The sequence below is a fragment of the Uranotaenia lowii genome, chromosome 2 (assembly GCF_029784155.1).
Source record: "Uranotaenia lowii strain MFRU-FL chromosome 2, ASM2978415v1, whole genome shotgun sequence".
Classification (NCBI taxonomy): Eukaryota; Metazoa; Arthropoda; class Insecta; order Diptera; family Culicidae; genus Uranotaenia; species Uranotaenia lowii.
The window spans coordinates 428,949,711-428,961,582 of NC_073692.1; the positions used below are offsets into that span (position 1 = coordinate 428,949,711).

Consider the following 11,872-nt stretch of genomic DNA (forward strand, 5'->3'; position numbering starts at 1 on the left):
GTTATACCTAGACCGCATTCAGGGCGGGAGGAAGGTTGCCGAAATCACTGAAAAATCTATGTTATCACAGAATTTTGAGCAAATATCCTCACAGAATCTGTGTCACAGATCAAAGAATTATTAAAAATTTTACTGAATTCACAGATTTTCTCAATTTTGTACAGATTTCCGAAATTATAAATTTTTATGTCACTTTCGACATATTGTTTCTGCCTCTAATCCACGGAAATATGAAAACAAGGTAATGTAAATTGATTCTTTTCTATTGAACTGTAAGTAGTTTCCAATTTGTTGATGTGTCATATGATTTCCCAATGAATTTCGTAGTAAGTCCCAGAAAACCGCCACAGAATTTTAGTCTCAATTCACAGAATTCAAGAATTTTTTTTTGTTGAAAACACAATTTTTTTTTCGGCAACCTTGGTCGGAAGAGATGTTATCCGGAGGCCCCCCGGAAGCTTTCTATTCTATAGGTTGTCCCATAATGTCTAAGCACGATTTTGATACAACCCTACTTATTCCGGATGACGTTCCGCTGTGTGTTGTTGTTTACAGTTAAACTTAAAACTCTGTGTATCGTAAGCTCTAGTTTTCATAATTTTCGTGAAAATGTGAAGCATTTCCCCGGAAAGCGCAAAAAAATCGTGTACAAAAAGTGTACCATCTCCAACATTTCGCTATTTATGTCAGTTAGTGAACATTGGAGAAGTAAGCATTGGATGGAGCGATCCTGAATCCGATTCAGAAGTATGGAGAGGAAATCAGCTTCGTGGAAAAAAAAAATCTGGGTGGAAACCGGGTACGGTGGACAAAACTTTGGACCTGAAAGTCATGCGTGCTTACGCCAGTAAGAAAACTGCCTCACTGTGCTAAGGTAAGATTAAGTCTAAAGTAAGATTGCCAGAATTTTTTCAGCACGTATCCGGGTCGGACAAATCCGGGCAATTTTATATAAAAGCCTGGTAAAATTCGGGCATTTGATTTCAAAATAGACAACCAAAAATTCGGGCAAACCCAGAAAACGCTCAACAAAAATCAACACCCTTATTCTCGTTTACGACGTATCTGTCGTTCGTTCGAACGGATACTTTCGATCGAATTCGAAAAACCTATTCTTGTTTTCGTTCGAATGCGATACGTTCGATGTTGGTGTTACCAGATCGAATTAGAAATTTCGAAGTCAAAACATGTGTCAACATAACAATTCTCACCATGACAACTTGAGGTAAACAACTGTTTATTTTTGTAAATTTGTGAAATTTTGACTAGTCGTGACGGTGCACCATCATAACTGGACCAGATCAAATGGAAAATTCTTGGGTAAGTCGAAGTACCAATCCGGTCGGGTCGGTCTCCGCATTCCGGTCAGGCGAATTAATCGCCTCCAGTGAAATCGCAGCTATGCTGAACGAGTCGGAGCTAGTGTTCCGGTATACCTATACAAAAAAGTTTTTCAACAAACGGATCTGAACCGGCAAAAAATTCTTCAACAGCAGCAGCCGCAACCAATCGATTTTTGGGATGTTTCAAATTTCAATTTTCAAGGAGCCGAAGCGGGTATCAGTCGGTTGTGAGAGTGCTGTCGCTGCTGCTTTTAAAAACCTGCCCCGCCAAAGGCTAAAAATCATAAATAACTAAAGACTGCAAGTCCAATATGAAAAGGAAAACATGAAATAAAGCTGATTTATTGAAGTTTAGAAAAAATGTTGTTTTCAAGCATTTATTTTTTTTTTAAATTGTTCATGAGAAATTTCACAAATTTTTTTCACCTTTTGAATCCACACAGCCAATCTCAAAAATGTTTTCAATTTTTTATCGTTGGTAGAATTAAGATCGGTCGAATGAATTCCATCAGCGATATTTTCGCAAAATATTGAATCAAATGATATTTTTAGTTTCATTTCCTCTCAATTTTACGATTGTCTCTACTTTTCATACATTTTGTGTACAATTAAGAGTCCTTTTTACATTAAACGCCAGCCGTTCGCAGCTCAAGACTTGCGTTTGTTTGGCAGTAGTAAAAATACGTTCGATCGAAAACGGGAATGCTACATTTTGTTCGTTCGAACTATGTTCGAAAAATCGAACTGTTCGCATTCGTTCGAACGAAAACAAGAATACGAAATAGCAAAACTTTCGAACGAATGTCATTCGATCGAAAACGAGAATAAGGGTGCAAGAGAAAAAAGTTTTTGTCACAATCCATCGACAGATTTAAATTGTAGAAGCTCACAAAAAACAACCTTTCATGATTATTTTTATGAAGCATGCTCATAAAGTTTCGTTTTTGAGGCATAATTTGAGGCGGAATTTCCCGGGACTTAAAAAAATTGAAAATTCCCAAAACCCGGAAAATGCAAAAAAAAACCGGGAATTCACACGATTTAAATTTAAAAAATGTGTGGATGCGAGGAAAATAATAGTTCTACTTTGATATAGCTGCTTTTGAAAAAAAAATTAAATCACGTGAAACTGCGCACTCTCTTCCAACTTTGACTAGCACAATTTTTCTCTCAATTCATATTTTTTAATAAAATTTTCACACAATCTAGTTCAACTACCCGACTAACGCTTTACAAAAATTGAAGTCTTTACAATGACTTGAAACAAAGATACAACTTTTCCCGTAAAAAAGGGAAAATTGGAATTGCTTCACTAAATTTGCTGTATCTTTGACAATTTTCATTGAAAAATTTTGAAATTTGGTCCAAAGATGTAAAAATTTTTGTTCTAGTACCAGACCGAGTTTCGACAAAAACGATCAACGCGATAAAAAAAGAATGAGGGTAGAAAATGAGGTTCATTATCGCCAAACAGACGATTTCATTCTTTTTTAGACGGATGTTAGTATGGAAAACATCGCAAATGAACGCAACTTTATATGGCTTAGACATAAACATTTTTGCCTAACTTACATTGAAAATGATAACAAATATTCTTTCGTTCGAAAACTTGCAAAAGTGAAAAACGAAGAACAATCTATAAAATAAAACATTTTTAATAAAGAAACGCTACGAAAAGAATCTGAATGTACTATTTTGCAACACTCATCATTTAGAACTTTCCTTTCGCCAACTGTTGACAAATAGGGACGTGAAAACGTTTTTATTTCGTTTCTTTTAGTCATACGCCATGCGATTGCGCTGGGAGGTTAATGCCGGCGATCTCAAATACAATCAGTGCCACTCGCATTTTTATCTCATGCCAATTACGCTGTGATATCGAGAACTCATGATTGCAGTAAGGGCTGAATTTTGGGTGTAGCAAACCAACTTCTATCAATAGTGAACATTCTTTCTTACTTCTTTAACATTTTAGCAGCAAGAATCAAACAAGTTTGTCGATTAAGTTAGTTTTTGGGTCTTGGGTTTTATAATTGTTAATTGAAGATTTGAAATGTTTTGGTATACTACCTACTAGAGATGTACCGAATATTGGTATTCTAGATAGAATTCTTCTATTTCTGCCATTTTAATGTCCCTTAGGTTTTTAAGTCGACTTTTCCAACCAGATGGATCAGATCTTTTTTAAGTAGAGGTCTCTTTGATTTTGAAAATGTCACCATTAGCTGAAAGAACATCAGATAATTTATCGCTTTTAGGACGTTTATCACAAAAGAGAGGGGATTCTGGAGAAATCTGGGACAAAACAGGTTTTAGCTATTTGAAATTGCTTTTTTTATATCGAACTAGCTGACCCGGTGTGCTTTGCTAAAAGAGCCTTCCCTGTCCTTCCCATCATCCCCGGCTGAATGGAGGTCGTGGTCTTTAATAATCATACCCAATTTTTCCTTTTATATCAAATATAGTTCCATTGGTTGAAAAGTTTTTATGCTTTACAACAAAATTTATATGAAGCCCCTTCCTTTCTTCCCCTCTCTACACTGTAAAGCGTAAGGGTCTGTAACTGAGAACTTATGCTAACAAAATTGAATTGAGCTCACCTTCCTCCTTCTATGTACCTACTCACTGAAAGGAGGATGGTGTGTTTGTAAAAAAAAAGTTAAATATAAGCTTTCTTCTTCCCTTCCTATATTCCCAATTCCATCTTCCTACTGCAAGAAAGAAATTGTTTCACATAGAAAAATTTCTCGTATTGAAATACCATCCCATGCCAAATTTGGTTTTATTAGCGTAGTAAATTCTTGAGTTATGCATAAACTTGAAAGGAAGTACCATCCCCCCTTCCGTTCTCCCCATTGAATGGAGGGAGGAGAACTTAATCTTCATGAAAGTATTTTTCGTACTCAAACACTTTATGAAACCAAATCTGGTGTCATTTGCTCGATTAATTCTCGAGTTATGCAAAAAATTTGTATGGAAACCACCCTTACCCCCTTTATATCTTACCGCTGGAAAAAAAAGTGGGCCTTCCATTTATAATAAAAACATATCTCGTATCCAAATACCCTAACATGTCAAATATGTTTCCATTTGCTCGATCAGCTCTCCAGTTATACTGAAAATTGTAAGGGAGACCTCGCTTCCCCCTTTTCATCCTCCTCTTTGAAGGAGTGAGGGATACCAAATAATCATAGAAGCATTTCTCATACCCATATATCGGTCCATGCCAAATTTGGTTCCATTTGCTGTTGTAGTTCTCGAGTTATGCAGTGAAAATTGTATGAACTCCCCTCCCTCTTTCCTTTCTCCCCGTTGGAAGAAGGGAGGGATCTCAAATAATCATAAGAACATATCACGTTCCCAAATACCCTTCCAAGTCAAATTTGGTTTCATTTGCTTAATTAGTTTTTGAGTTATGTAAAAAAATTTAAAAGAGGCCCCCTCCCCCCTTTATATCTCCTCACTGGAAAGAGAGAAGGGTCCCAAATAATCATAGAAATATTTTTCGTATCCAAATAATCTCACATGCCAAATTTGGTTCCATTTGCTTTATTAGTTTTCGAATTTTGTAAGAAAATATAACGGGGCCCCCTCCTCCCTTCATATCTCCTCGTTGGAAAGAGGGAGAGGTCCCAAATAATCATAGAAATATTTTTCGTATCCAAATACCTTCCCATGCCAAATTTGGTTCCAATATCTTGATTACTTTTCGAGTTATATGAAAAATTGTAAGGTAGCCCCCCTCCCCCCTTCCTATCACCCCAATGAGAGGAGGGAGGGGTACCTAATATTCCTAGAAATATTCCTCGTTCCTAAATACCATCCCATGCCAAATTTGATACCATTTACTTGATTGGTTCTCGAGTTATGCAAAAAAATTGTCTTTTGCTTGGGAGGCCCCTCCCCCCCTTCATGAGAGAGGGAGGGGTCTCAAACCGTAATAGAAACCTTCCCCTGCCTTCAAAACTTCCATCTGCCAAGTTTCACGCAAATCGGTTCAGTAGTTTTCGAGTCTATAGGGAACAGACAGAAATCCATTTTTATATATATAGATTAGATGAATATCTAGATTTTGCTAGTTGTCATCAAAATAGTTGCCAAATAGAACGATGAACTTTAACCTTACGCATACAAAATTTTCTACGACACATATCCACTCGGCCGGGTCTGAACGATGTTTTGAAAAATTTGTAAAAAAAGAGAAAATTTAAACAGAAACTAGGCATTTTTCTCAAACATATAAGAGGAAAAAAATTACTTGAAATTTAAAGTTCTCATCGAATTACAACAGCAGTGCTCAAATCGTATCCAACGAATAAATGTACTCTAAAAAATCGTTCTAAATCGTTTTAAATTTTAAAGAGATATTTGATAAAGCAAAAACTCTGAATAAATCCGGAAATTTAAAAAAAATATGTGGCCATCCTGGTCAGATTTAACTTTTCTCGAATTCTTTAGTTGGTTTTCTTCACTTTTTGACTTTTTTTGAATTTTGTCTTCGAAGAGAATGTCTCTCCTAATTTGAAACGGTGTGAAATGGGTTGATACACGCAGGAATTGTGAAACAAAACCGGCGAAATTGAATTCAAAAGTTTTTGCCTTCTTGTCGTTGTCGTCGATGCTGCTTTTATCGATAGTAAGCTCTTTGTCTTTCTTAAACTTTAATTTTGATTTTTTTTTAAATTCATTTTTACAGATGGCGGATGTAACCAGGCTGGAATTTTTATTCACATGGTTTTTGAAAGAAATTTTCTTTAAAGTAAAGTACTTGGAATACGAGTTGAGAGGACGAGTTGAGAGGACAGTGATCAAGTGGGTTGAGAGAGCAGCTTGATATAAATTCCAGCAACCCCTTGAAGCGAGTTAAAGTGACAAATTGGTGAGAATGAAAACTCAAGCGGCATGAAAAGATAGCTTGAAATTAATGAAAAAATCACATGAAAGCGAGTTAAGAGGACAGATTGATAAAAATGTTTTAAAAAAATGCTCTGAATCTGGTTCAGAATACAGATCAAGTGGGTTGAGAGAGCAGCTTGATATAAATTCCAGCAACCCCTTGAAGCGAGTTAAAGTGACAAATTGGTGAGAATGAAAACTCAAGCGGCATGAAAAGATAGCTTGAAATTAATGAAAAAATCACATGAAAGCGAGTTAAGAGGACAGATTGATAAAAATGTTTTAAAAAAATGCTCTGAATCTGGTTCAGAATACAGAAACTCAAGCGGGTTGGGAAGACAGCTTGAAATCTATATACATAAAAATGAATTTCTGTCTGGTAGGTGGGGGGTTTTATAAACAAAAGATAAATGTTCGCATAACTCGAGAACTGATTAAGCAACTGGAACCAAATTTGGCGTGAGAAGGTATTAGGGTACGAGAAATGCTTCAGTAGGTATCTGGCACCCTTCCCTCCTTCCACAGAGGAAAGAAGAGGAAAAAAGGAGGGGGCTCCCTTACAATTTTGTGCATAACTGAAGAACTAATCGAGCAAATATAACAAAATTTTTCATGGGAGGGTAATTAAATACGAAAAATGTTTTTATGGTTATTTGAGACCATTCCCTCCTTCCAATGGTGAAAAAGAAGGGAAGGAGGGAACTCCCCTTTCCTGTGGGGGAGTTAGAAAAAAAAGAGAAGGGCGCCTTCACAATTTTTAACTTTATTCAAGCAAATGGAACTAAATATGGCATAGAAGGATATGTGAATATGAATACGAGAAATATTTCAAAGGGGCTCTCATACAATTTTTATTGCATAACTTGAGAACTATTGAAGTAACTGGAACCAAATTTGGCATGGAAGGTTATTTGAATGCGAAAAAGTTTACTTATGATATTTGATACCCTTCTTCCATTTGGAAGATAGGATTTTTTTGTATATCTAGAGATCTAACCAAGCAAATGGATTCAAATGTGGAATGGGAGAGCATGTGATACAAGTAATGGTTATATCATTAGATTTTTTTTTATTTTTGCACAACCCGAGAACTCATTTCAAAAATGGAACCAAAATTGACATGAAAATGTATTCTATAATTATTTGAGACACTACCTTTCTTCACGTGAGTAAAAAAACGTGAGGGAGGAAAAATTGACCTCAAACAATTTTGTTGGCATAAATTAAGAATTAATCAAACGAATGGAATCAAATTCGCAATGGAAAAGTATATGTTTCCAGATTTCACTGGAACCCAATCTCTTTGGTGATGAACGTGCTAGAAACGATAAGTCATCTGATGTTCTTTGAGCTAATGGTGAAATCAGCTTATTTTGAAAATGAAAGTTAAAGTTGAAAATTAAAGCGACCTCTACTTGAAGAAGATCGGATGTATTAGATTTACATCTGTTAGAAATAATCGGTCATTAAACATAAGCGGCATCAAGAAATAGAATAGAATAGGAGAAATACAAGAAAAATGAAATTATCGCTTTTGTATTTCTATGGAAAACTAAAAAGAATATTGGACCGAATAATCGGCCGAATATTCGTTTGGCCGAATAGTTGAAAAGGTCAATATCCGGTATTACGCCGTACGCCAAATACCTCTTCGGTACATTTCAGTTCATACGATCTGTTCAAAACGAACTAAAATTATGTTTTTTTTAGTTTGGTTTTGACAGTTCTGAAGTGTCTGGTGTCTGGAGACATCTGGTGGCCCAGCCAAAAAAAAAATTGGTTCAAAACGATCGTTGGAAATTTTACACAAGTTTCGTGGGCTATCTTGTACGCCTGTTCTCTGTGGTTTAAATAACTTGGGGAAAAAACAAAATCAATAGAAAAAGTTAAGAGGACAGCTTGAAATTCTAACTCAAGCGGACTAACAGGACGATTTAAATATGAGCAATACAACGAATTGAAAAAATAGTTAGTTGGAATTTGAGTTAGTTTATAGTGCAGCTTTTAATTATATGGAATATGGAGTTCATTGATCTGAAGTTTGAAAACTTTGAAAATAATTCAACATTGATAATCAAAATAGTTTGAAAAAAATACAAATACCAAATGTTTTCGATATGACCACGCGATTTGGTTATTAGATTTGCTAACGAAAATCGAAATTTCAAAATTGAAGTTCAAATGATGTCATTTATGTAAGGGTTTGCGTAGCTTCTAGTCTTTTCAAGTAATAAAAAAAAAACAATTCAATCTTAAATTAGGGTATCAATTAAGACAAAAACAAAAAATATGTTCTCCCACTTCTAGTATTACATCAGAAAATTGTTCAAAAGGGGTTTCCCGAAATTCCCAGTACAAATATGAAATGTTTGTAATTGAGTGATTTATTTGCACCTTCTAGAAAAGTAATTCCAAATGGTTCGAGAAAACTTTCATCGTTTAACGAATGACTTTTTTTTATTTCAAATGGATATAAGAATTGCAGCTGCAGTTAAATGAACTCAATTCAACTGAACTGGCTCGAAGACTTTGTGTTTGATCTAAACTAAAAAAACGTTACAAAAAATAGATGACTTCAACAACTCTTTTATTTATTCAAAAAAGAATTCTTGAATTCGTCGTGGGTCTCTAATGGTTTTCACAATCACGGACATCTATGTCAATGAACCTGTCATCCCTATGAAGTTTGGAATAAGCCAAGTGGTTCAGTAACAAAGGACATAGGAAAAGGTTTAGTTATTATAAATCTTTTAGCTTCTTACTTCATGTTCATAAAATCTCTCTATCTCAAAATTCGGAAAACATTCCAAGAAATTGAGATTCAGAAAGCAAGTTTTGAACAGAAATCAACCTGACATACTATACCTAACAATAATGGAAACTCTATTCATGCTCTTTTTCTGTACGGTAAATGTCTGAAATTGTTCCAAACCGGAACATGCATTGCTTTTTTTTTGTTGATCCCATCATGAAATTTAAAATTTTATCAATAATTTATCAGCTGAACAGCTGGATGATCCAATAACTGCAGGTACGAATGATAATCGTAACATTAAAAATTGCAACGCAAAACTTTCCTCACCTCGACATGCGTTTATCCAAAGGTGATTTACATTGGGTTAAATTTTTTCATTTATTCCCCGCACCTTCCGGTTTTCATTTGAGTTTGATCACGATCAAAATTCAAAAGATAAGAACTACTGCATTAATTTGCAACCAATTCATGAGGTGTTTGAGGCTGTGATTTGTTTTAACGAGCTATTTCGAACAATGAATGTGCTGTTCATCCCTTGGGGTTGAGATCAAAAGCTGGGGCGTTTACCATAAATGGTTGAAATTGTTCAAATTAACATGTTAACGAGTCTATTTGGTATGTAAATGACAAGTACATCATGCTTCAATGTGTTCTAAGTAAGTGAGCCGAAAGTTCCCCAGGGATCAATTCTGACACCTTTGATTTTAAAGGTGTGCATGAAAATGGAAGTTTATCATCAAAGTAAGCGTTGAAATGCCTTTTAATGTTTGCAAATTATTGTTCAGCTTTCACCTACCTCGTTTGTTGATTTATTCGGTTTCCAATCACGGGAACTAAGTTGACATCCGATGATAACTGTCGGCCTATTTGTTTCTGGTCACACCACACCACTTATTTAATTTCGACACACTGCACACACGCTTTTTGGCTGCTATATGTTTTGATTTGTTTTCTTATTTCTTTTCCTAGTTTGCTCTCGTTGCTATTACACCAGCTCTTTCTCTCGCTAACTAGAAGTTTTTTGGAGTTGATTTTATCCGTTCTCTTTGTTTGTAGAATGATATGAACCTTCCTAGATACGTGCGTTTCTACTTTGTTGATATGAACTGTGTATGCGGTGCTTTTCTGTCCACCTTGCTTATTTTCCACTCACATACGGTGCCAACTCACTCCACTCGGTGCTGTTTTTCTTTTTATATCACTAACGTAGGTTGCTATCGGTGTGAAGAAACAGAAAATCGATATCAAACAATTTTTCTCCGTTTTCGGGATAAATTGTGCTCTCTCACGATTTCTCCGATAAACACAGCTGGAATCTGACGAAAATTAGGAACGAATTCATCATTGAAAACATATTTTTATTGTCTGTGGCAAGTGGTCAATTGGGTAGCTTTGACGTTTCGCTGAAACAAATCCATTGCGTCAATGCTGCCAATTTTCCGCTTACTGAGATTGCTCTCTGCCGTTACTCTGTTCAAGAGCCTCCTCTGATGGTGCAAAAGGATGACACCTGAGTCCACCCACATAAGCACTCACACAAAAGCGTTTAATAATATGCCTGTACCCGATAGAGAAAAACCAAAACTAAAACAGACCACAAAAATGAGTCCAATAACCCGTATATTGAGCAATACAAGTTATTTTTACCGAGCCAAACGATGGACACCTTGGCATAGATTTAAGACAAAAACGGAGCCTCGTTTAAACTGGAAGCTGACGATGGGACAAATTAACGGAGTCTGTCATTAGCATCCGCATTTAATTTTTAAGTTATGTTTACTTTCTTTTCTGGAATGGATGTGGAAAAAATAATAAACGCATCCAATGAGGGGACATTACGACTGGCCACGAACAGAAGACCATCGAATGGTTCACAGTGTAAATCCAAGCTCTTCTTGCGTGATTGCAAAGGTAAACAAAGAATGTAAACCGAGAGTGGTGTGTTGAGATAAAACAACACACACAATTTTTAAGTCGGGTCTCAGGATTAAAGAAACGACGAGAAAGATGAGAAAAGAGGTAACGCAAAGATCGAACAAAACATGATTTTTAGGAGTTCCATTGTCGGATGATTAAACTTTCCTAGTGGAAGTAGGGTAACAGAGGCAAAAAGAAAACCCGACCAACCAGCCAGACAGCGTAGACTACTAAAGTTTGCACTTTAAAAAAAGTCCGGAGAAATGTTACACCCATACGTGACCACCATCGCCAAACAGGTAAGCCAACAAGCAAGCACCTCGCGCGATTGATTCCTGTTCTTCTTCCCCAGACACACACTTGCTGTTCTTCTGTATCTGAGATTTCTTTTTATTTATTCCTTCCCCAAACCCCAACACAACACACAAAACAGTAATACAGTAGCTTCTGATTGAAATTCTACTGCATTCAACTGTAGAAGATTTCCTGCTAGATCATTCTCAGTAGGCTGTGCCTCGCCTTCTTCGATTAGTTGATCACCCAAAAACACCCAAAACAAGTAAAAACCCCCAACTAGGTGGCTTACTTTGATCTTCCACGGACGGGAGCCCAGAAAAATCTCCAAAAGAAAACTATTTCAAATGTTGCAAAGCAGACACACTGAAGCGGCCACCCCCGTTAGCCGCGCGGAAGAGCCGAGCCGACGAGCGCACAAGAGACCGTGTAGAGAACCCGAACGATAGCGAGCGACTGCCGTCAACAGTTATTGGACTCGGGGAATACACCAACCCAATCCAACAGTCAGTGAAGAGAATTACCATCATTGGTGCTACTTCTGCCTTTTTTACGGAACAAATTGGAAGGTCGGGGATTCGGAGCATCATCCGTGATATGCTGACGGACGGACGGACGGTCGATGATGATGGTTTTAAAACACCCTCCCTCAGTCAGTCAGCGGGGC

General features: G+C 36.5%; 1 long non-coding RNA gene across 1 annotated transcript in view; it reads right to left on the reverse strand.

The window, feature by feature from the left end:
- The window catches only part of LOC129748239 (uncharacterized), a 95,910-nt gene extending 84,238 nt beyond the window's left edge, over window positions 1–11,672 (reverse strand). Inside the window, exons 1-2 of the long non-coding RNA XR_008737693.1 lie at window positions 11,498–11,672; window positions 9,791–10,208 (exon numbers count right to left, since the gene is read on the reverse strand). This is a non-coding gene — a long non-coding RNA (uncharacterized LOC129748239). The remainder of the gene's footprint in view (window positions 1–9,790; window positions 10,209–11,497) is intronic.
- Window positions 11,673–11,872: the final 200 nt, after the last annotated feature.